This window comes from Stegodyphus dumicola, chromosome 10 (assembly GCF_044657685.1).
Source record: "Stegodyphus dumicola isolate Sdum_Otavi_A_Nest chromosome 10, ASM4465768v1".
In the NCBI taxonomy this organism is placed as follows: domain Eukaryota; kingdom Metazoa; phylum Arthropoda; class Arachnida; order Araneae; family Eresidae; genus Stegodyphus; species Stegodyphus dumicola.
Window position 1 is genome coordinate 90,173,635 of NC_140777.1, and position 21,637 is coordinate 90,195,271.

Here is a 21,637-nt window from a genome sequence, read left to right on the forward strand (position 1 = left end):
AGAACAATTTATATTAAATTTGTTCCGAATAGAGTATGGGATGCATTTCAGTGTTTATTTAATTTGTTTTACATATATATATATATATATATATATATATATATATATGCATATTATTTATAAACATAAAGTCTTTTTTGTCTTTGTTACTCTAATTATATCAACTATTTGACATTTACTTCTCATTCACAAATTTTACAAACTGGCCGTATAAACACGTGTATTTTGTATATTAGCTTTCTGTTTAGATATTTCATTAGTTAATGCAATAAAGTTTCCTTATAATCAAAAGGTATTACAATAAATATGAATTCTTCACAATGTAATTTTCCATTTTAAACATTTATAATCTATTTTTGTAATGAAGGAATGAAAAAAACTTTAAGCATTATAAATCTGAAAACGTATTATTTTCCACACCAGCGTTTTTGTCAAAAAATTATTAAAGGTATAATTAAACTGGACCTGAAACATTATGTTTTGTTTTATTATTTTTTCCGAAAAGACTTACGTTTCCGACACGTATTGCAATCTTAAACATTGGGGATCCAATTCTTCTAGTAGTTGATCGCTGTAGTATATTCCTGCTTCTCCTTCTTCTTCTTCAAATATACGACGATAATTATTTGCGCTGAAATATTTTTATTTCATTAAATATATATGTTCATATGTTTGAATTCATTAATTTAATAAATGATTACTTATACGTTTTTTGTCAAAAGTAGTAAGTTACAGTTTGCGAACATTTTTACAGATTGTCAAAGATTTCTAAACGCTCAATGTTCCACGAAGAAAATATCTTTACTTATTCAAAATCTTTTAAAAACAATAAATATGGAAATGAATATTCCTCTTATTAGCCTAAATTCCATTATGAGGATATACAGGTATAAAAGGAAATAAAGTTGCTGGGACCAGCAGCTCAAGATGCTATATTATAAGGTCTGATTGACATCTATCATCTCAAATCAAACCTTGCAATGAGGGAAATAATTTCCAAACACGTTTTAATAAAATAACAAACAGGATGGGACGAGGCAGATACAAGAAGATTGCTCGACGGTTACCTCCCGCAAGTATCCCTATAAAGAATAAATTTTTTCTCCAATTAGATTGGCAACAAGTCATGGAAAGTTCCCATTTTATTTCCAGAGATTCTTAAGAAGCACGTAAAATGCGAGCGCGAAAAACCTGCAAATCTAGCAACATTTAAGCTTTATAAATGGCACACTTCCTATTCCTTCATATGTATACTTTCCTTTCCTTCATATGTATTGCAATTTATCATATGATCATTATTTACAGCAATGATTCTTAAATGTCTTCCACCTAAGGCTCCTAATGATGCCGAGGAAAACTTGCGCAACTGTGACAAAAAGAATATTTAAAAATACAATAAAAGCTTGAAAGGTAATAAAAATGTCTGAATTTAATTTCCTTTTATTTAAATGAAGCTTAATGTTTTTAAAGGAAATTGAATATTGTAAACAGGAATCAACAATATAAATATCTGTGGATTTTTGCCTCTTTGTTTTTTTCTTCGTAACATCATATCTCCGGAACGGGGAGTTTGAGTTTGGAAGGAGGTATCCCCGGATTTCAAAACTTCTTGGTTAAACTTTCCGACTATTGTTATCTTCCTACGACTATCACTCGAGATATTATATAAAATTTCGGAAAGCGGTAATTTTTCGTATTTATTTTTCCAAGTGGCCGAAGTCTAGCGCACTGGACATCAAAATGCTTTACTTGGAAAAATGTTGGCCCTTCTCACTTTCAAATCGTAGAGTTTGTTTAAGAGATATTTTTAAGTTAAAAAAAATATGAAATAAATAGTATTGCCAAACGTGAAACTTATTGTTATTATTATTTACGGTTATATTCTGAAGTTGAAGAAAGCACGTGATTCCATATAACGTCATTGTATGTCGAAAATCTTTCGTTAATATCAGTATTTTAAATGAATAGCTGCTTTTGGCAACTTTTATGTTTCACCTTTGGATACGTGACACGATATGCTATCGCTACGTTAATTCCTTTATTGAGATTTTGAAAATTTGTTATATTGAAATAAATTTAAATCATAACCTCCAATGTATTACCTGAAGTGTCAAAGGTCTTTGTTTCCTGAGTTGGCAAGAAAAATGTATTTACGAATCGCTGGTTGCTTGGAAAGAATGAATACATTTTCTTCATAATGAAATGTTTCTATGCATTTTATGCTATTCTAAATTTATTTATAAAAATTTAATTTCTTTTATTGTATACTTACTTTCTGAGTAGAAGTTTAAACATCTGTAGATATTTAACGTATTTTAGATGCAATGTTACTTTACTACAGTTAAATAATTTTTTTTTCCAATTTACTAAAATGTCTGAACGCAAGAAGAGAGCACAAATGGTACAGCGAGCTACAGAAAAATGAAGTAAAAAACACTAGGAGACTCAACAGGCAAGTACAATAAAATTTGCGAGCTTCAAAAATGAATGAAGACACAACTAGAAACTCAGCAGGCAAGCATAGTGACAAGACAGCTTACGCATTCAAGAAACTGAAGAAGAAACGAATAGGAGTTCCAGGAGACAAGCAGCAACTCAAGAAACTTCGCGTGCTCAAACTGTATCAGAAACTAGTAGAAAACACAAAAGACATTCAGAAAACCAAGAAACACTGCGTGCTCCGGAAAGGGAAGCAGAAGGGAAACGGAGGCCCATTAGGCAAGTGGAACGTCAACAGACCATGCGCGATGAATAGAAGAAGTAGCAAGTAAACGAAGGATACAAGACTCTCCGCGTCAGCGTCAGATTCGACAGGAAATAACAGAACAGCTCAAGAACCTATATAAACAACTCAAGACGCTGCAGTTTACGGACAATTTTTGTTCGAAGTGGCAGAGCGTATACGAGGGAACAAGCTTCTCATGAACGCATCAAGACATACACGTAGTACTCTTCACAATGCAGGAAGTTTACTTTGAGCAACACACTGTATACATAGAGCTCGTAGACATATATAGTAAAGATTTTGCTTTGGCAACAGCCCTCTAGTAAAATGTATGAAGTTTATATTAGCATCTCACAATACCTGAACGAAATTTTTCTATTTACTTCTTCATTTACAATTTTCTGAAATTTTTTATCAGTAATCCTGTCTATATAATATAGATATCAAAATCAGAAAAATTTAATTAATTATCTTTAAATGTAATTAAGTAATGAATACTTCGCCCCTGTTCATACCGAAACAACATGATGTAATTGTAGATAGCTAGAAAGTAAAATGTATTCAGCAGGCTGTGCAGCAAGCGACATCTATAAATGGTGATAACACAATAATGTTATATAATGTTATATACTGGCAGAGTTTTAAATTAAGAACATATACATCAGTGTTTTAATAATAAGAATTTTGCATCAAATTGCAAAACAAATATCTTAACTTCTGTCTTTTCATGCATAAGAGTTCAGCATTCGGAAAATTATATTTTCGTAAATGGTTTAGCAAAAATAACGAAAATTATTGCCCTGAGAAATGGATAAGCTTGGTATGAATCCGAATTACGCCAAGACTACCCGTCAATGGTTGTTTTGAACACGCCCTTAATGAATATATATAACCCTTAACAAACGTAAAGTCAGTGAATCTACTATCCGAGTGTGTCTTTATATCTTGAGTATTTAAGAAATGCATTTATCTATCTGGATAAAGCTAACGCTATTGCCTGAATAACAACGTTTATTTAACATTTGATATAACCAACTTCATATACATCTTGAAATAAAACATAAATTTCTTAATAAGATACTAAAAATTGCAGAAAAAATACAAAAATAATGGAATTTCTAATAACACTACAAGTAACATACCGAGGAATAAATTGCGCAGCAAAACTGATGCAATCTACAATATGTATACCAAAAAATTTATGTACCGCAATAGAAATGCAATAGAATGAGAAATGAAACTATCATGAGATTTATAATGAAATATTCACCATAAACTATTGATATATGTTAATAAATATATACTTTTAATACTATTCATTTAAATATGCTGAAACTTTCATAATATTCATTACTTACGAACGCTTTTTCATCCATCGAAGCATAGCACAAGCCATTCTCAATTCAGTGCTGGTGCACGTCAATAAAATAAGGATAAATCCAAATTTTTACAAAAAATCAATCGCCTTGACTCGTTTCTCAGAAAACGTATGTCTACAAATGCAGTATTAATATATCACATCAATATAATTCGGGATCATAAAATCACCAAACAACGCATTAAACGCAAAAAATCGCATTAAGACAGAATGAAGAATTTTCACTCTTACAATGACTTTTACAAGAATATATAATAGAATCGAATTTCTAAATTAAGTGTTCATTGTTACACCATATTTCATTCTTGGGGAACCTTTCATGGTTGTTCAGTAATTCTAACTGTTAACTGGTATAAAAAGAATTATGATTTCATATATATGCACAGACTTATATATGTATATATTAATACGTATCTGTAGTAACATACATCCTATTATTATATGTAGGCGTATAATTCTAAATTAATTATACTAGTCAACAGAATTTATATATTGATAGCATCAGACTTTTAAAATTATTTATTACTCTCTGCTTGCTAACGATTAGATAATTACGTACAGTGGTACCTCGACATACGTGTTTAATTCGTTTCGTAACCTCGCTCGTATGTCAAATTGCTCGTATCTCAAAGCAATTTTCCACATTGAAATTAATCGAAATGCCATTAATCCGTTCCAGATCCCAAAACACGACCTCAGTTGTTTTTTAAGTGTTTTTAAATAAGAATCAAAAACAAGAAGAAACATTTATTTATAAATAACAAATACATATTCTATAAAAACATAATTAAAAGAAAAAGTAAAGTGCCTACGGAAGAGCTTAATTTTTGTCACTGGTCTTCGCTTTTTTCGTCATGATCTGCTTATTTCCACCCGCAGATCGTTTAAAAAAACTTTCCAAGGAAGTTTGTTTCTTCCTCCGTGTCAAGGATGCACGACTAGTTGCAACGTTTTCGCGGTGATGTTTATCCACGAACTCTACTACTTTCTCCCACATTCCCAAGACCTGTTTTATATCTCTTGTAGGGATAACCTTGTCCACCTCTAGCTCCTCTTCAAAACTAATTTTTCGTTAACCCAACGTATACTGCTGCAAATACAGATCGTGTAACTAATCGGTTGTCAGCTCCTGAGACTGTTGTTCGACGAGTTCGTTCATATCTCTCCCATCCACCTCCAGACTCATGGATTTTCCCAGAGAAACAAGCTCCACTACCTATGCGACTTTGGGTTCCAATCCTTCGAAGGCCCTTTCAGCAACAGCCTCAGGCCACAGCTTCTTCCGTGCAGAGGTTAAGGTCCTCGTTGTAACACCCAGCCAGGCCTGATCAATAATTCCTAGGCATATGACGATCTTAAAGTGGCCTTTCCAGAACTCTCGAAGGGTAAGGTTTGTGTTCTCCGTCACCTCAAAGCAGCCCCAAAAAATGTGCTTGGTGTACAATTTCTTAAAATTAGAAATCACCTGCTGATCCATCGTCTGCAGGATAGGAGTGGTGTTGGGTGGTAGGTAGGGAACTTTTATATACTTGAACTATTAGAGTAAATCAACTTCGTGATTTGGTGGGTGAGTAGGGGCATTGTCGAGGAAGAGAAGGGCTTGCATGGGTAGGTTGTTTTTCTGTGGGTATTTTTTAACAGAAGGGCCAAACACCAGGTTTATCCACTCCGCAAAGAATTTCCTGGTGACCCACGCCTTCGAATTTGTCCTCCACATAACTGGCAGATTTTCTTTTGAAATATTATATGACTTAAAGACTCTGGGATTTTCCGAATGGTATACTAGCAGAGGCTTGATTTTACAGTCGCCAATCTCATTGGCGCAAATTGCTAGAGTTAATCTATCCTTCATGGGTTTGAGACCTGGCATCGTCTTCTCCTCTGCCGTTATGTAAGTTCTATTCGCCATCCTTTTCCAGAAAAGCACTGTCTCGTCACAGTTGAAGACTTGCTGGGGGGATGTATCCTTTGGCTAGTATCAGTTCGGAAAACATTTTGATGTAAACCTCAGCTGCCTCACCATGTCTGACGACGGAGTGAATGCCGGTCCTTTTCCTAAAGATGTCAAGCCAGCCCTACTGGATTTAAACAAGTCTTCCGATTCCTCATTTTTAGAAGTGTGTGGGATCTTCTTTAGCAAATAACCGTAAATTGCTCGTGCCTTCTCACATATGAAGCTTTATGTTAAGGTTCCTCCTTGAAGCTGCTTCTCTCTCACCCACCCCATCAGTAGTTTCTCCATCTATTCACGGAGAGAGGTCCAGAGTTTAGACATTATTTTATCGGCCTTAGATGGCGTTATACCCTTTATCAACTCCTTTTGTTTAAGCACAGTACATATCATTGATGTGCTACGACCGTACATCATCGCCAAGTCAATTACTTGCACTCCTTGCTCATGGTTTTCTATGATTTCACGCTGTAATTCAATAGACATCATCTTCTTCTTTGTACCCATGGTTGTAAAAATAAATATGATAATGTTTTCTAAATGTACAAAAAGCAAAAAGCGCCAACCCAGCTTATCAAAGATGCTTCCAAAACGAGGGAAACAAGCACACAGACTGAGATCTTGTCTGAGGTGGGAGAAACTGTTAGACGCTGCATCTAAATATAAATAACCATCGTCTTCACTGCCGAAACCCTCTAAACTATTCTATAAATCACTATCAAAAAAGTTATTACGTATAACAAAATTACCATGAAATAAGCAATATCCCTTAATTCAAATATTAATGATCCTAATAAATAAATTAACCAACTTCCCTTTGCAAAATCTTAAGAACTCAAATGGTATAAAGGAGGTTAAGAACTTTGTTTCCAAAAAAATCACTCAAAACTTTTCAGTATCTTAAAATCAGTGAAATGAGCAACAAAAAACACAAAAGAATACAAAAAAAAAAAAAAATTCTGGAAAGCAAAGTATAATTAATGATAATGCAAAGTATAATTAATGATATCCCTTGTAATGTTGCGCGCTTCCTACCTGCACGCAACAATAGTGGTGACTGCAAAGAACTGGAAAGTAGACAAATTCTTGAGAAGGGTTTAAATCCCTTTTCATTCAGCTTTAGAAATTACAAATGCGTGCTCTTGACGCTCGCAAACTACGCCGACCCGGAGGTAAAATAAAAATAAGAAACTAAAAAAAGAATAATAACAAGTGACTAGCTACGAGGCTATCTAAACGTAACTAACCTCACCGCGTTCTAAGATACCGCTGATAATTCAGCAAACTTCTGAATATTACGTTGAAAAATTAACAATCTGCCGAGGCAAGCACACAGGCCTAAACGCGTGGTTCTTCAATTTCTAACTAGCCACCTCCACGCTCGTGCAGCAAGAAAGCACACTTTCGAACTCGTTTCCCTTCTATTTAACTCAGATTACTTCCGCTGACAATTCGAATCCTTTGCGCGTTCTACTAGAATTTACATACTCTGGCATTGGCAATTCCAGGGGAAAGTAAGGTTTAACAGAAAAGATAGTTTAAACTTAAAATAAATGTTAGTTAAAATAAATATAAACCCTACATTTCCCGCTGCCAGAATTTGGAAAACTTGGAAGCAGGTCCTAGAAACGACCTGTTGGAAAGTTTCCACAATTCTGATCTAAATTTTAAGAGCCTCGTTGACATAAAAAAAAAATCTGTTATCTCATAAAAGGTAGAACAAAATTTCTGTAGATACTTATTTAATTCTCTCTTCTTACAGCAACCTTTCCTGGACTTCAGCAATCAATCTGTTCTCTTCCTTCCAGTATCTGGAAGGAATAAGTATCAGTATCTTTCTAAATACATTATAATTTATACTTTCTTGACACTGAATAAGTTTTTGTTTTTGAACGATTTATTTTCCTTAGTTACTGCTTAATGCACATACATTCAAGTATTCAAACATGAATTTAACTTTACCCTGGCTCTCCACCATGTGTGGTGTCAAACGAGAATATTCGTGTTTTAGTATTGCAACACTTCTCCTAACCACAATGATTTGTTAGAATTCAACGACCAAATAGACACACCTTACTCGACATTCTACAACTCGATGAGCTACTTTAACATTCTTAAAATTCAAGTCTAGGTGGAGAACCCTGCAAAGCACATTCATTCTAACTTCCCTCTCATTTATCCTTAGACATGCAGGCTTTCGCTCTAAAGCATGATTTTATCTACAGTTTAATACTTAAATTTGAATTCATTGCTATTGAGCCTTTACTTTTAGCATTTAAAGTTTTATGCTTCTAGACTAAATTCTACTTTTACATAACTTTCAAGCATTTACGTATCTTTACAAAATTCTAATAAATATGATTTTTACAATTTACCATAAAATGAATAAGAGAAAAATAAATTTTTACTTTACTCATTCTTCGCCAAGCTGGAGGCACTGAAACTAAAGTAGTTATTAATACAAGAATACGAAGTTATTTTTATCTTCGGCCAAATTTTGGCTTTAAAATAACAGAATTAGTCTTTCGACCAACAGAAACTACTTGTTCCTAGATTTTATACTTAAAGAAAATAATACTTTTGCCTTAGCTAAATAAAGAAAAGAAAACTAAATCTCAACCGAGACACATTGACTTCCGTCAAAACATAGAACTTTGTATTTACGCATAACAAAAGAAAAAAATGTTATAGAAGATTTTTAACTTATCTTTGATTTTTCGATGATTGTAACTCCGACATCCTCTTCTGGCAGAACTGCTCCCACGTTATAGATTTCATCGACGTCAGTCGTCTCCTTAGGGTCCTTCGAGTGTCGTCCACGTTGCTTCTTCTTTTTTGCCCTGAGCATGCTGGCCTCTTGGAGTGGTAGTCGTCGGGTTGCTGTCTTTTCCGTTTTGCCCCTGGACGGCTGGTCTTGGCGTCCTCCCGTCTGGAATCGTGCTTGGATTTCTTCTGTTGGTGGTGGTCTTTTCGTTCCTCCTGCTGTGTTTTTGTTCTCGGGAACGGCGGCCTTGTTTGCACCTGACTCTCTGGCCCTGGAAGCGTTCTACTCGATGTAGAATTTCTACTGCGATACGTTGTAAGTAGCATTTTCCTCTTTACCAAAGTGTCTTTACGCGGCGGCTTTGCTTTCTTGTATTTCTTAAATGCTGGAGTCTGACGTTTTCATTTCTTCTTTTCGGTACCGCCGCATGACTTATAGAAGGGCTAGGTTTCTCTTCAGTTCTCTGCTTCTTGGGTTGTGGAACGGGTGACGTTACTTCTGGACCTTCTACTTCATTTACGCTTGAGTCCTGCAAGAAACTTCTAAGGATTTCAAAATCATTTTGATTATAATATTTTTCACCTGGTCGGGACTTGCTTTACAGATTTCCCCTCTCTCGTTCTTAAGGTACAATACGACTCCCTTGATTTCCTGAATTACATATGGGCCTTCAAATTTTGGAGCTAACTTTGCAGTAAAATTATCTGGGGCACTTGATAAAGAAAATTTCCGCTTCAACACTTTATCTCCAACTTTAAAATCTGCTTCACGGCGTTTTCTATCATAGTATAACTTTTGCCTATTTCTTGCCGTATCCGATCTTTTAACCGCCTGGTCAATAAGTGTTTGCACATCTTTCTGTTTAAATTCTTGCTCTCTTTGTTGTACAAAGAATAATTTATCTAATGGCGAAATTAACTTTCGTCCTAAAAATAATTCTGCTGGGGTTTTCCCGTAGTATTGTGATTTGCCGTTTAGTTGCCTTGAACTAAAAAGCATCAGCTTTGTATAATAAACTTTATTCTTATTCTAAAACATAAAATTCTTTAAGAGAAATATTGCCTGCAGCGCAGTGCGGCTAAGAACGCTATTCTACTGAAACATAAACATGAACAACTGTTGCAATTCACACAAACTTTATAGTAAAATAAAGCACATTGCCAGTAACAAGATTATTGCAAAAATCATAACATAAAATTAAGCAGTGAGGAAATAAAATATACAAAAAAAAAAGAAAAGCAAATATTAAATATGCATCCAACATTAACTCCCACCCTTGCCATTGCATTAACATAGATCATTCCCGATGCAATGGCAACGGTAAAAGTTTTACTACGGGTATTTTAAAATAACCATTAACAGTTTTCACTGTAACAACTCTAATATTGTCATTAATTGATTATTAGATGACAATTTATATCTGTGACAAACAATACATTTATGGATAAAGGACTGAATAAGTTTCTTACCATTTACAATCCAATAGCTTTGCTTTAAAATGTTAGCTAGTAAACTGTGCCCTGCATGCATATAAGTTACATGATATTGTTTAACAAGCAACAAAGCAATCCTGTGTTGACCTGGTATAATTATGGGATGCTTAGCATTGAATGACAAGTCAGAATTTTGCAGCCTACCTCCCACCCGTAAAACACCATCATCATCTAGAAAAGGAAAAAGTGAACTTAAAACACTTTTAGGACTTAAAGATGAATTATTTTTGAGATCGTTTATATCTTTATGGAAGTGCACAAACTGGATCCATTTAATGATCAACTTCATAGCTGCTTGCCTTTCATTAGATGAAGGTACTACTGCAGGACTTTTTAACCTATTATCTTCAGAACCAAAGACCCGTTCTTTGCACCTAGAAATAAATCTTAAACAAAAAGAAATTACATTAACTATTTTAGATAAAGAAGAACAGTTCTGAAATAAATTGTCCAGAGTGTCATTAGTCAAATAAGCTGTTGTACAAAAAAATGATTTTGTCCTTTGTTCAGTTAAGACAGTTGCATCGCTGTTAGTCTCATTACTGACAGAACATTGTAGAGGCCACTTTGAACTGTCGAACGCTAAGAATGATGGCCCATGCCACCATAGGGATATGTTCGGTAGAACTTTAGGATCGATTCCTCTAGAAGGAAGATCGGCAGGATTCTGTTTCGACGAAATATAGCTCCACTGTTGATAGGGAACAGCATCTAATATTTCTGAAGTCCTGTTTGCCACAAAAAGCTTCCATTTTAGAGGATGAGCTGCTAACCAACAGAGAACAACCTTAGAGTCAGTCCAAGCGTGAAAGGAAATTTCAGTGGTGGAGAAGGCTTTACGAACAGCTTTGATTAATCTGGCAAGGAGCAATGCACCTAGGAGTTCCAGTCTAGGTATGGACACTTGTTTAATGGGAGCAACTTTGGTTTTAGCAACCACCAAATTGACTTCATTTCTGTCGTGAGATGTTGGTTGAACACAGTAGATAACAGCAGCGTAAGCAGATTCTGACGCGTCACAAAAACCATGCAGATAGATGTGGTTAGACGTAGTTTGAAGCCACCTCGAAATTTTAACATTTTTGAGAGCCTTAAGATCTTTTTGAAGTCGCTGCAACTTCTCTTCCCATTCTTTAGGCAGTGGGGCATCCCAGTCAAGTTTTAAAAACCACAATTGCTGATAAAACATTTTCAACTTGACTGTACATGGTGATAGCAAGCCAAGAGGATCAAAGATTTTAGAAGATTGAGAAATGAACCTTCTTTTAGTAATTTCAGTCCCAAAATCCATAGAAATGTTAAATAAAAATACTTCTTCTGTAGAGTTCCAAAACAGCCCTAAAGCCTTGGCACATTCATCTGAGTGAACTTCCAGGTCATCTTCTTCATGATTATCAATGGATAAATTTTCGAGAAGCTTTGAGCAGTTTGACCTCCATTTCCTTAAATTAAATCCACGTTTCTGTAATAGCTGTGAAAGCTTAGAGCATAGGTCAACTGCTTCCTCTAAACTGTTTGCTCCAGATAAACAATCATCTACATAGAAATCATTTTTAAGAACGGAGGATACATGAGGATGATCCTGTTCTGCATCCAAAGCAATTTGCCACAAACAGCGTGTTGCTAAAAATGGTGCAGATGCAGTGCCATAACTAACTGTACATAATTTATATGTCTGCATTTTTGAATTAATAGATTCTCTCCAAACAATTCTTTGTAAATGTTGATCCTCATTATCTACTAAAATCTGGCGGTACATTTTTTCTATGTCAGCAGAAAAAGCTATTTTATGTATACAAAAGTTGAGCAATATTGAAAATATATCTCGTTGTAGTGTTGCACCTACCCCTAAAACAGAGTTCAAAGAAACTGAATTTTTAGGTTTACATGAACCGTCAAATACTACACGAAGTTTAGTGGTAGAGCTACTTGGTTTAACAACAGCATGATGCGGTAGATAATATACTTGCTTATTTTCTTCATTCTCAACAACTGGAACCATATGATTTAAAGTTTCGTATTCTTGCATGAACTCCTATTATTGCCTACCAAGTTCTTTATCTAAATCAAATTTTCTTTCCATGGATAGAAGACGAGAAATAGCCAAAGGTTTGGAGTCGCCTAACTCTTCAGCATTACTGAAAACGGGCAGTCGGACAACAAATCTGCCATTTCCGTTTACTCGATAATTTTCTTTAAAATGCTTCTCACAAAACTCTTCTTCAATCGTTGATTTCTGATTTTGGAACGTTAATTCTTCCAACTCCCAAAAACGCTTAAGTGTTGCATCGACGTTATCCTCAATATGTAAACTAATGCGATTAACACTAATGGGATGCGGAGTATTGCCTTCTGTTTTAATTCTGCCTGATACAACCCAACCAAAAATAGTATTTTGCGCAATTACATTTTTATAGCCAAAAATCTGCCCTGGCTGAAGCAGAGAAAAGAAATAGTCAGCTCCAATTATCATGTCTGTTTGTTTGGGCGTACTGAAATTTGGATCTGCAAGATTAATTGAATTCAAATAATCAAGGTCCTTGCTATCAATCTTTACTGAAGGCAAATGCGAAGTTAATTTTTTAAGAATATATGCTTGTATTAAAACACCATTTTTTTTCAACTCAGATTTGGGAAACAATTTTACATTTACATAACCACGAGTCAAAGCTGCTTCAGAATCACCAAGTCCCTTTACGCAAATACGGGCATTTTGTCTGCGTATATTTAATTGTCGAATAAATGATTCACTGATAAAAGAAGCTTCACTTCCACTGTCAAAAAGAATGATACATTCGTGACCTTGACCAGCAGAATCGTAAATTATTACTGCCGCCGTTGGTAAAAATGAAGTACTCTGACCCTGAATAGAAAAACTCGAAATATTATTTTGTTCGTCTGAATTAGAAATTTGTTCATCAGATGGAGATGAATTTGACACAACTACGTTAACACTTTTAATATCTTCATGCAGTAAAGTATGGTGTTTTGCTTTGCAAATAGAACACACATTCTGCGATGAACAAAATTTTAATTGATGATTTCCGAAACAATTGAAGCATAATAAATTCTTGCGAATGATATTTTTCCTAGTCGTAATATCTGCACCTTTAAATTTATAACACTTTGATAAAAAATGAGAACCATTGCAATGCTGACATTTTAGAACAGAATTTTTATTATTATGTGAAACATTCTTCGAAACAGAGCACTGATTTTTATGCGATACTCGCTTTTCATTATTATGAGTGTTTAACATTTCAAGTGAAACACATCTTGAGTTTAAGAATTCCAAAAAACATTCTAAGGTAGGAAATTCTTCTTCACCATTTTTTTGTGACCATAAATGGCGCGTTTCTGGATCGACTTTTTCTAACAAAAAATAAATTAGCCAAACATCTCTAGACGAAGCCTTTTCGCCAAGAGATTTTAATCCACGGATAACTTCATCAGATGTATCAGATAGTTTTCTTAGATTAACAGAATCAGCGCTAGTAATTTTTGGTTGCTCAAGAAATGTTCTGACAAGCGACATTACAATTTGATTTTTTCTATCATAACGATTCATCAATTTGTCCCAAGCCTCATCGTATGTAGTTTCGGAAATCGGAATATGCTTAATAATAGCAGCTGGTTCGTCTTTTAAAAGTCCTATCAAATATTGGAATTTCTGAATTTTCGCTAATGACTGATTGGTATGAACTGTCGCCATGTACAGATCTTTAAAATTAAGCCAATCAGTATATTTACCATTGAAACTCGGAATGTTTAACCGCGGAAGTTTAACACCCCGAGCGTTACGGGTTTTTTCAGGAAACGACGTAAAAATAATCGTGTTTTGTTACCATGTCTGTCGCAAAAGCGGCAAGCATTTTTACTCAAACTGCTTCAAAAGCGGACCCCCTTACCATGTGGATATAATTAAGCTAATTCTCCCCTCCGTTGAATTTAGCGAGTGAAATTATTTTTTCTCCCTATGGTATCTTCGTCACGAGACTGGTTGCTAAAATAGTATTTTATCTCCTATTTGGCTACTTTATAATTTGCACACTAACACATATTACTGTATATTACTCGTACCTTAAAATCAAGATATGTGCCGAATACAGAAAGTTAGTCAATATACATCAGTAAGAGAAACTACGTAAAATGCTTTAAATTTCCAGTTTCTTTAAGGAATTGCTTCGATAATGGTGAAAAATTAATCTTGCATTTTTTTATCCTTATTTTCTGAGGAAATATTTTTTAATATACAAAGGGATTTTGTGAGAATTTTTTTCTCTCGTGTTCCAATTTTTCGAATACAAATTATTCGCAACTTATTTTAGTATTATGTTTGTATTTAATTTTCAAATATTATAAGTTTATTCCAGTTTAAAGTGTTAGATTTAAATAATTCTTTAGATTGCACCATAAATTTATTAGTAGTTAGTTATTTATGACACCGTTTTGACTTGTGAGAAATAAATAAAGTATTGTAATCGCGAAACATTTCGATTTTCATATTTCAAAGGAAATTTCCATTTTGAATAGTTCCATCATGACGTTTAAACGTACGTATGTCGCATAACTTAACATAAAATGTTGAAATTTTATATTTGGGACTTATGACTAGTTTTAGCGCGACGTATGTATGCATGTATATCGCATAACTCAACAGCAGAATAGATGAAGTGGCTGATGAATGAGATCAGGCAGTTCGGCTTTCATAGAGTAAAATCACTTTGGGGGTAGAAAACAAGTAAACAGCTTGGACAAAGGAGCTTCTTGAGAAAATAAATGTATTTTCGAGTTACAATGCAATTTCCTTGTAATTAGCTATATATGAGTTACAATGCAAGTATTTATATACTACGTGCATTATCGAGATGTTAATAGAAACCAAAAAAAAAAAATTCTTTGTAGCAAAATTGTTAACGATATTATTTCTCCAAGACATTTACGCAGATGTGTATTCTTTTCATGAAGGATGAAAAATAAGTTAACAGTTTTTCGAGCAGATGCTCCAAATTATACAGCTTTGAAGATTAAGTAATGAAAACATAAACTCTTATTTCTGGTTATGTGCTGAAAAAGATATTACCCTTTTCAAAGAAAACACCTAATAGCGGAATCTCCAAGTTGACTTCAACGTAAATATACCTCCAGGGGTATATTTTAGTTTACTGAACTCTTTTAGTTTACCACCTTTGTACATTTTCTACTTTATATGGGAGACCATTACCTTTGTGCAAGGACAAAAAAGCATCATCCGCTATCTATTTTTCTCAGTTCTTTCATTTTGTTAACTATGACGAGAAATGGAGCTGCCGAAAATTCTAAATTTATTGCTTCTTCCAAAGACTCTGATTTCAAGTTGTGTATTTGCCGTCTGTTAGTAATTTAAGGCCTTAAATTCAGAAACATCCTTTCATCAGTAATTACAGTACATATAAACACAATATCATTATTTAAATTCAGACTTTAAAAACTTCATTTATGTTAATCTATGGAAAGCGCAATATATATATATATATATATATATAAATGTAGTAAGCTCGCATAAAAGTTACCAAGAGCTGTTGCTCCAAAAATTGCACAAGATGTTTTCTAGACCAAAATTAGTTTTTCAAAATTGTAATTACTACCTTGCTTGATATATATATATAAATTTAAGCAGTTTATTTCGTGAAAATTTATCACACTTTTCGTAGGAATTATTAAAACTGTTTTGCTGTTAAAATTATTAAAACTGTTATATGTAAACTATATATATATATATATATATATATGTAAACACACAATACAAAACACTGTGTATACATATGGTGATGTAAGTTTGTGAGCATGTGTGCGCGTGTATGTTATATTTCCCTATTATATATCATATCAGTATTTTATTGAAAGTAGTTGTAGACAACATTTAATAGAAAAAACTGAAAAGTATAGTAAATCTCAAAATGATAGTGCAATTATGAAACTGAATATTACATAAAATCGAAAATTTATGTGAAGCAACTATGGAATGAAAATAAATTCTAGTTAGGTTTCACAGCATACAAAATAACACTTTAATCTAACCACTTGAGTAAAACGAATGCCAAGAAAATATCCTGAGAATGTATATCGGGAAAAAAAATTCTCCGGAAAATGCCTCACGGAAAATATGCACCTGGTTAAAAATATCTCTAGAATAATAAACAATGTAAATATTTTTATCAGGTACATATACACATGCACCTTGAAAAATATTTGTAATTTTTATACTTTGTAGAGATATATAGAGGATTCTTTAGTATTAAATATATTTTTCAATTATTTATTACAAAATATTCTTTCTTACTAAAAATATGCTTAATGATTACATCGTTTATATATCCTAATTAATTATGAATATTTTTTTTAGCTTTTTGTTATTTGTGTTTCGTTTCTGAGAATTATTAAAATTCAAGCAATCTGAATTTTACACAAAAATAAATTCTTTCCTTAGTGACAAGTATAACTTTTGCATTAGAAATTATTCATGATAAATGCAATCTTGCTTTTTTGCCAACAGAATGTTTTGGCTTATTTGACTACATCAAAGCATACTAGAGCTGTCTGCCTAAGAGGAGGGTCTCTTCGTGGAGGACTTTTTAAAGGTTAGGTTATTTAATTACGGCAAAGCCTCGAGGGCTATCTGCCTAAGGGGAGGGATGGCGTCGTGGAGGACTTTCTAAGGGAAACTGGCTCGTATACACGTTACACATGATGAAAACCACGAAAACACCCATGCAGCCAGCCCGTTCGCGGGATTCGAACCTCGGACCGAACTACCAGTGTTCAGCGACTGTATCGCTCGGCCGCTGGTGGGCCCCAGGACTTTTTAAAGAAACTGCTCGTATATATGTTATATATACGGAAAACTATGAAAACTCCCATGCAGCCAGCCCGGTCTCTTAGAATCGAACTTAAGTCAGAACTCGGTATTCTGCGACTATTCAGCGACTTTACCGTTCGGCTGACAGTGACAGAATGTCTGCTACCTATACATTAATATACTACATAGGTAGATTTGTTTCCGAGAAAGAGATGCGAAACAGAAAAGATATGAGAATCATATCCATCTCACTGAGATGAATATGATCATTTTCAATGTGCCATTTGGTAGTGCTCTATTTAAATGGTCAACGTGTAAGTTAAGTGGGTGGCCAAATACCAGACAAGACATTTTTTAAAGCATAAAGATAATTAAATGTATTTTAAAAATTGAGTTTGTAATCAAGCTTCGCTATCTAGGAATAAGACATAGCTTGCAGTTAAGTTATATTCTTTCTTAAAAAAATATTTCTTTTGTTCACCTATTAAAAATAACAATCAGCAGCGTGTGTTTTTGAAAATATCCCTAAATGCAACATAAATACACGGCAGATTTCTTTAGGGAATTCTTTACGAAGACATTTTACCACTTAGGTGGAAAACGTTTTGCTAAATTAAACTCTAAATTTACAAAGGCGATTTTATGAGAAAACAGAAGGAGGACTCTACATTGGACTAATAATTAGCAAGTTGCTCATCAGTGAAACATGATGACAATCTTGTATAAAATGAAAATCAGAACGATATTATTGCAAATTCTTCAATAAAGCATCTAACGTATTGCAAATTAAAAATTTATAAAAGCGTTCTTTATTTTGTGAGTTTATTTGTGAAACTATTTGAGAAATAACCTCATTTTATCTTGTAATATTGGAAAATATTTTCAGCTGTCATTATCTATCACAAATTAAATACTTTGAAAGTAGATTCATTTTAAGCTGTTTAAAATATGATTTGTGTTCGTGCTTAGGGTGAAGAAATGTTTGTGTGCTGTGTTCATTCATAAGTATATGTATTTCGCCAGGATTTTGATTTTGCACTTCCCAGTTTTTATCAAATAATATAAAATTAGCATTTCATGGGGAAAAAACAACATTTTTTGTTTATCTTTAATTTAAACTACAAAGGGATTAGAATTTTTGTTACTTTGCAAAAAGTACTTAGATAAAAGATGGATTTCGAATTTGAAATGTTTTTGCTATTTGGTTAGTAAATTAATTAATATAATGTAGTATACTACTCAGTTAACTATGTTTTTATTGGGAACCATTTAATACCAGACAAGACACCCATGCAGCCAGCATGGTGTCTTGTCATTATTATAACGGTGGAAATTACTTTTGTTCTGTTTTAAATTCCTCTATACATTATAAAATTAACCAATTGATAAAAATTTGCATTATACAATAAAATAAGTACTATAACACAACAACGATAAATAGCCTTCTTATATAACAGCCTCAATTAAAATTACTAACTAAAAACAACGAACGTGGAGACATTTCTATTATGTAGTAAAGTAAGCTTTAAAATATTTTGGAAGAACTGGTCAGAAATTATGTGAAAGAAAGTGAATCCAATTTTCATTTTAAAAAATTTTCTTATAATGTGTGAGCTTATTTTAAGCCATTTTACCTAGTAATAACAACTTGATATTGTTTCAGATTAAAAATAATGAATGCAATATCATCCATATTTCAAAATGGGCTTATTTAGTTATGCTGTTATAACTACTAATAACTGTTGATGAAACATTTCCACAGCAACATAATTTTGATCTGCTATGCAAGTTTATTTATGTGTTTATTTTTTAAACAAATATTGAATCGTCGAATGTAAAAAAAAAAAAAAAAAAAAAAAAAAAAAAAAAAAAAAAAAAGCATTAATAAAATCTTTAAATGCCCGTCTTTGAATTTGAGTTCGAATACAGCATATTTAAAACAAGAGACTATTACAAGACTTTGCTAGGATCCTGCTAGCCGCCCAAGACGCTTTGTTAGAAGGAAACAACTGATTGAAAGCATGTGTTCAAATTATCACATCTGTCATTTATCTGTCGAACAAAAGGTAGGACTTTTGTATGAGTATGTTTCAAAGCTTGTTTTTCCGTTCCGTAAGTACGCCAATCCCCAGGGGTGTAATTAGTCTTTTACAACAAATCTGAACTACTACAGTTCTTCCGAAACGTGAAGAGAATATACTTACGATGACCTTACTGAATGATCTGAAAACCATCTGCTATTCTGAACTATTTTGTACTTTCTTTAAAAATGCAGAAGTTTATAAGTACAGGTTTTTTTCGCATCTACAGTTATTGTTTTCTAATTACTGTCATGTAACATAAATGCAAAAGCATTTAATATTACTGTCATGTAATATTGTTGTGTTATAGTACTTATTAATCTTTCACATAATATGTCAAAACAAATTTCTCTTAAGTCATCTGTTTATGGCTGAAGTTGCTATGTGTATTTCTTTAATTTATGCTATGGAAGTTAAAAGTACAGCGATCAATAAAAAATATAAAAATTCTGCACATGTGAAAATAAAATTATGATGCTTGAACACCATCTCCAAAACAAGAGACTAAATTTTGAAAAAATCATGTTTGAGCTAAAATATTAATGTCTTGCAAAATCTTTCTAACATACGTGACAATTTTCGATAGAGGGACAGGCTTTCTTTTACTGCTTAGACCTAGAGTACTTTTTTTTACTTCTTACTAAACAATCATAGATCCTTTCCCGGATTTACTAATCAGGTCTTGCTGGCCTAAGATGTAATACTTTGATAAAAAAATTCTAAAAAGTTTAGCTTTTTTTATTTCAGTAACTCTGAATACTTATAAAAATTCGGACTACTACAAATTTTAGTAAAACTCATCCTATGATTCAAAAAGTTGCTTCAGACCGCTGGCGAAGTTTTTAAATTAAAAAGAAACTGTATTTGATATGGTAATGAAGTTAAAATATCATTGAACCTGCTTAGACAATATTCAATCTAAGAATGCTACTATTTTAGAGAATTCTATGCATTTCAAATAAAAAATAGCACAAATAATTATTATATATTCAAATTATACACGACTACTGCGTCATTCGCAAACAACATGCATTCAAAAAACAATAAAAATTTTTTAAAAAAAAATCTTACAGGTCTCAGATTTTAAATTACGTCCAAAAAGACATTTCTTTAACGTTTTGTGTGGTACCTTTATTTATCAAATATCATGTTCTTTGCACTTACGCCATAAAATTCAGTTCAATAGCAATGTCGATAATTAATTTTAAAATGAGCATATATTTAGAATTTCCGGTACACAATTCCGCGCGCTGGAGATAAAAAGGTTTCCACCCCCGTAGAGTGTTGCTATTGCTTGCTTTGAAATCGTTGAGTTTGTTACTCAAAAATTCGTTAAAGTTTCACAAAATATGAAATAGATAATATAAAATTTGATCTTCCACATTCCCATATTCGTAGGAGGATTACGGCATTCAAACTTGGATGGCCTTTTTTCAAACCTTTTTTTTATCACAATGCCAGAAATATACACACATTTACGCAGATTTTCATTATTTACTTACTTCAAATGTAATGCGGGACTCTAACATTTGGTGGCAACAGTCTGAAAAGTGATTCGCCGTTTATAGTGATTCAACGCAAAATCGCAAAAACGAAAACAGTATTAGTATTTAAAACAATAGTCTCTCAAGGACTATTGTTTTAAATACTAATAAGCCCCTTTGAACTAATAAATAAAAATATGAAAGGTTTCAGATTTTAAACTGCGTCCAAAGGAGTGTTTTTAACGTTTTGTGTGTTACCTCATTAAATATCATGTTCTACGTACTCAAACCACAAAGTTCAGTTCAACAGCAATATCTCAAAATTATTTTAAAATGAGCGTATCTTAGAGTCTCTCGCGCTGGAGATAAAATCGCTTTGGAACTTGCTTTGAAATCGTTTAGTTTTTTAATCAAAAATTCGTTGAAGTGTTATAAAATATGAAATCGATAATAAAACAAATTTCAAATTCAAATTAGGGCTTCCATTTTTGAAATTTTGATAGCTCTAGGTACCGTTGTTTTATTACAATGCGAGAAACATACGTACATTCATGCAGATTCTTCATTATTTAATTTCTTTAAGTATAATACAGAGCGATAAAATTTAGTGGCAACAATTGGAAAAGTGATCCGCCGTTTATAGTTTCCAATGAAAAATGCCAAAGCGAAATTAAAAGTTCTTCAGGGCAAATTGCCCCTTTCAACTAAAAATAAAGTAAGCAAACATAAATAAAAAAAAAAAAAATCTGAAATTTTTCAGATTTTAAATTATGTCCAAAGGGGCGTTTTTTTAACGTTTTGAGTGTTACCTTTATTTATTAAATATCGTGTTCTTTGCACTTAAACCATAAAATTCAGTTCAAGAGCAATATCGCAAAATAATGTTAAATTAAGCATATCTTTAGAATTTCCGATATACACAG

At 33.0% G+C, this 21,637-nt stretch overlaps 1 pseudogene across 1 annotated transcript in view; it reads left to right on the forward strand.

Annotated features, from left to right (window-relative positions):
• The window catches only part of LOC146995020 (cullin-5-like), a 430,616-nt pseudogene that overhangs the window by 371,453 nt on the left and 37,526 nt on the right, over positions 1–21,637 (forward strand). The gene's annotated exons all lie outside the window — the stretch shown is intronic.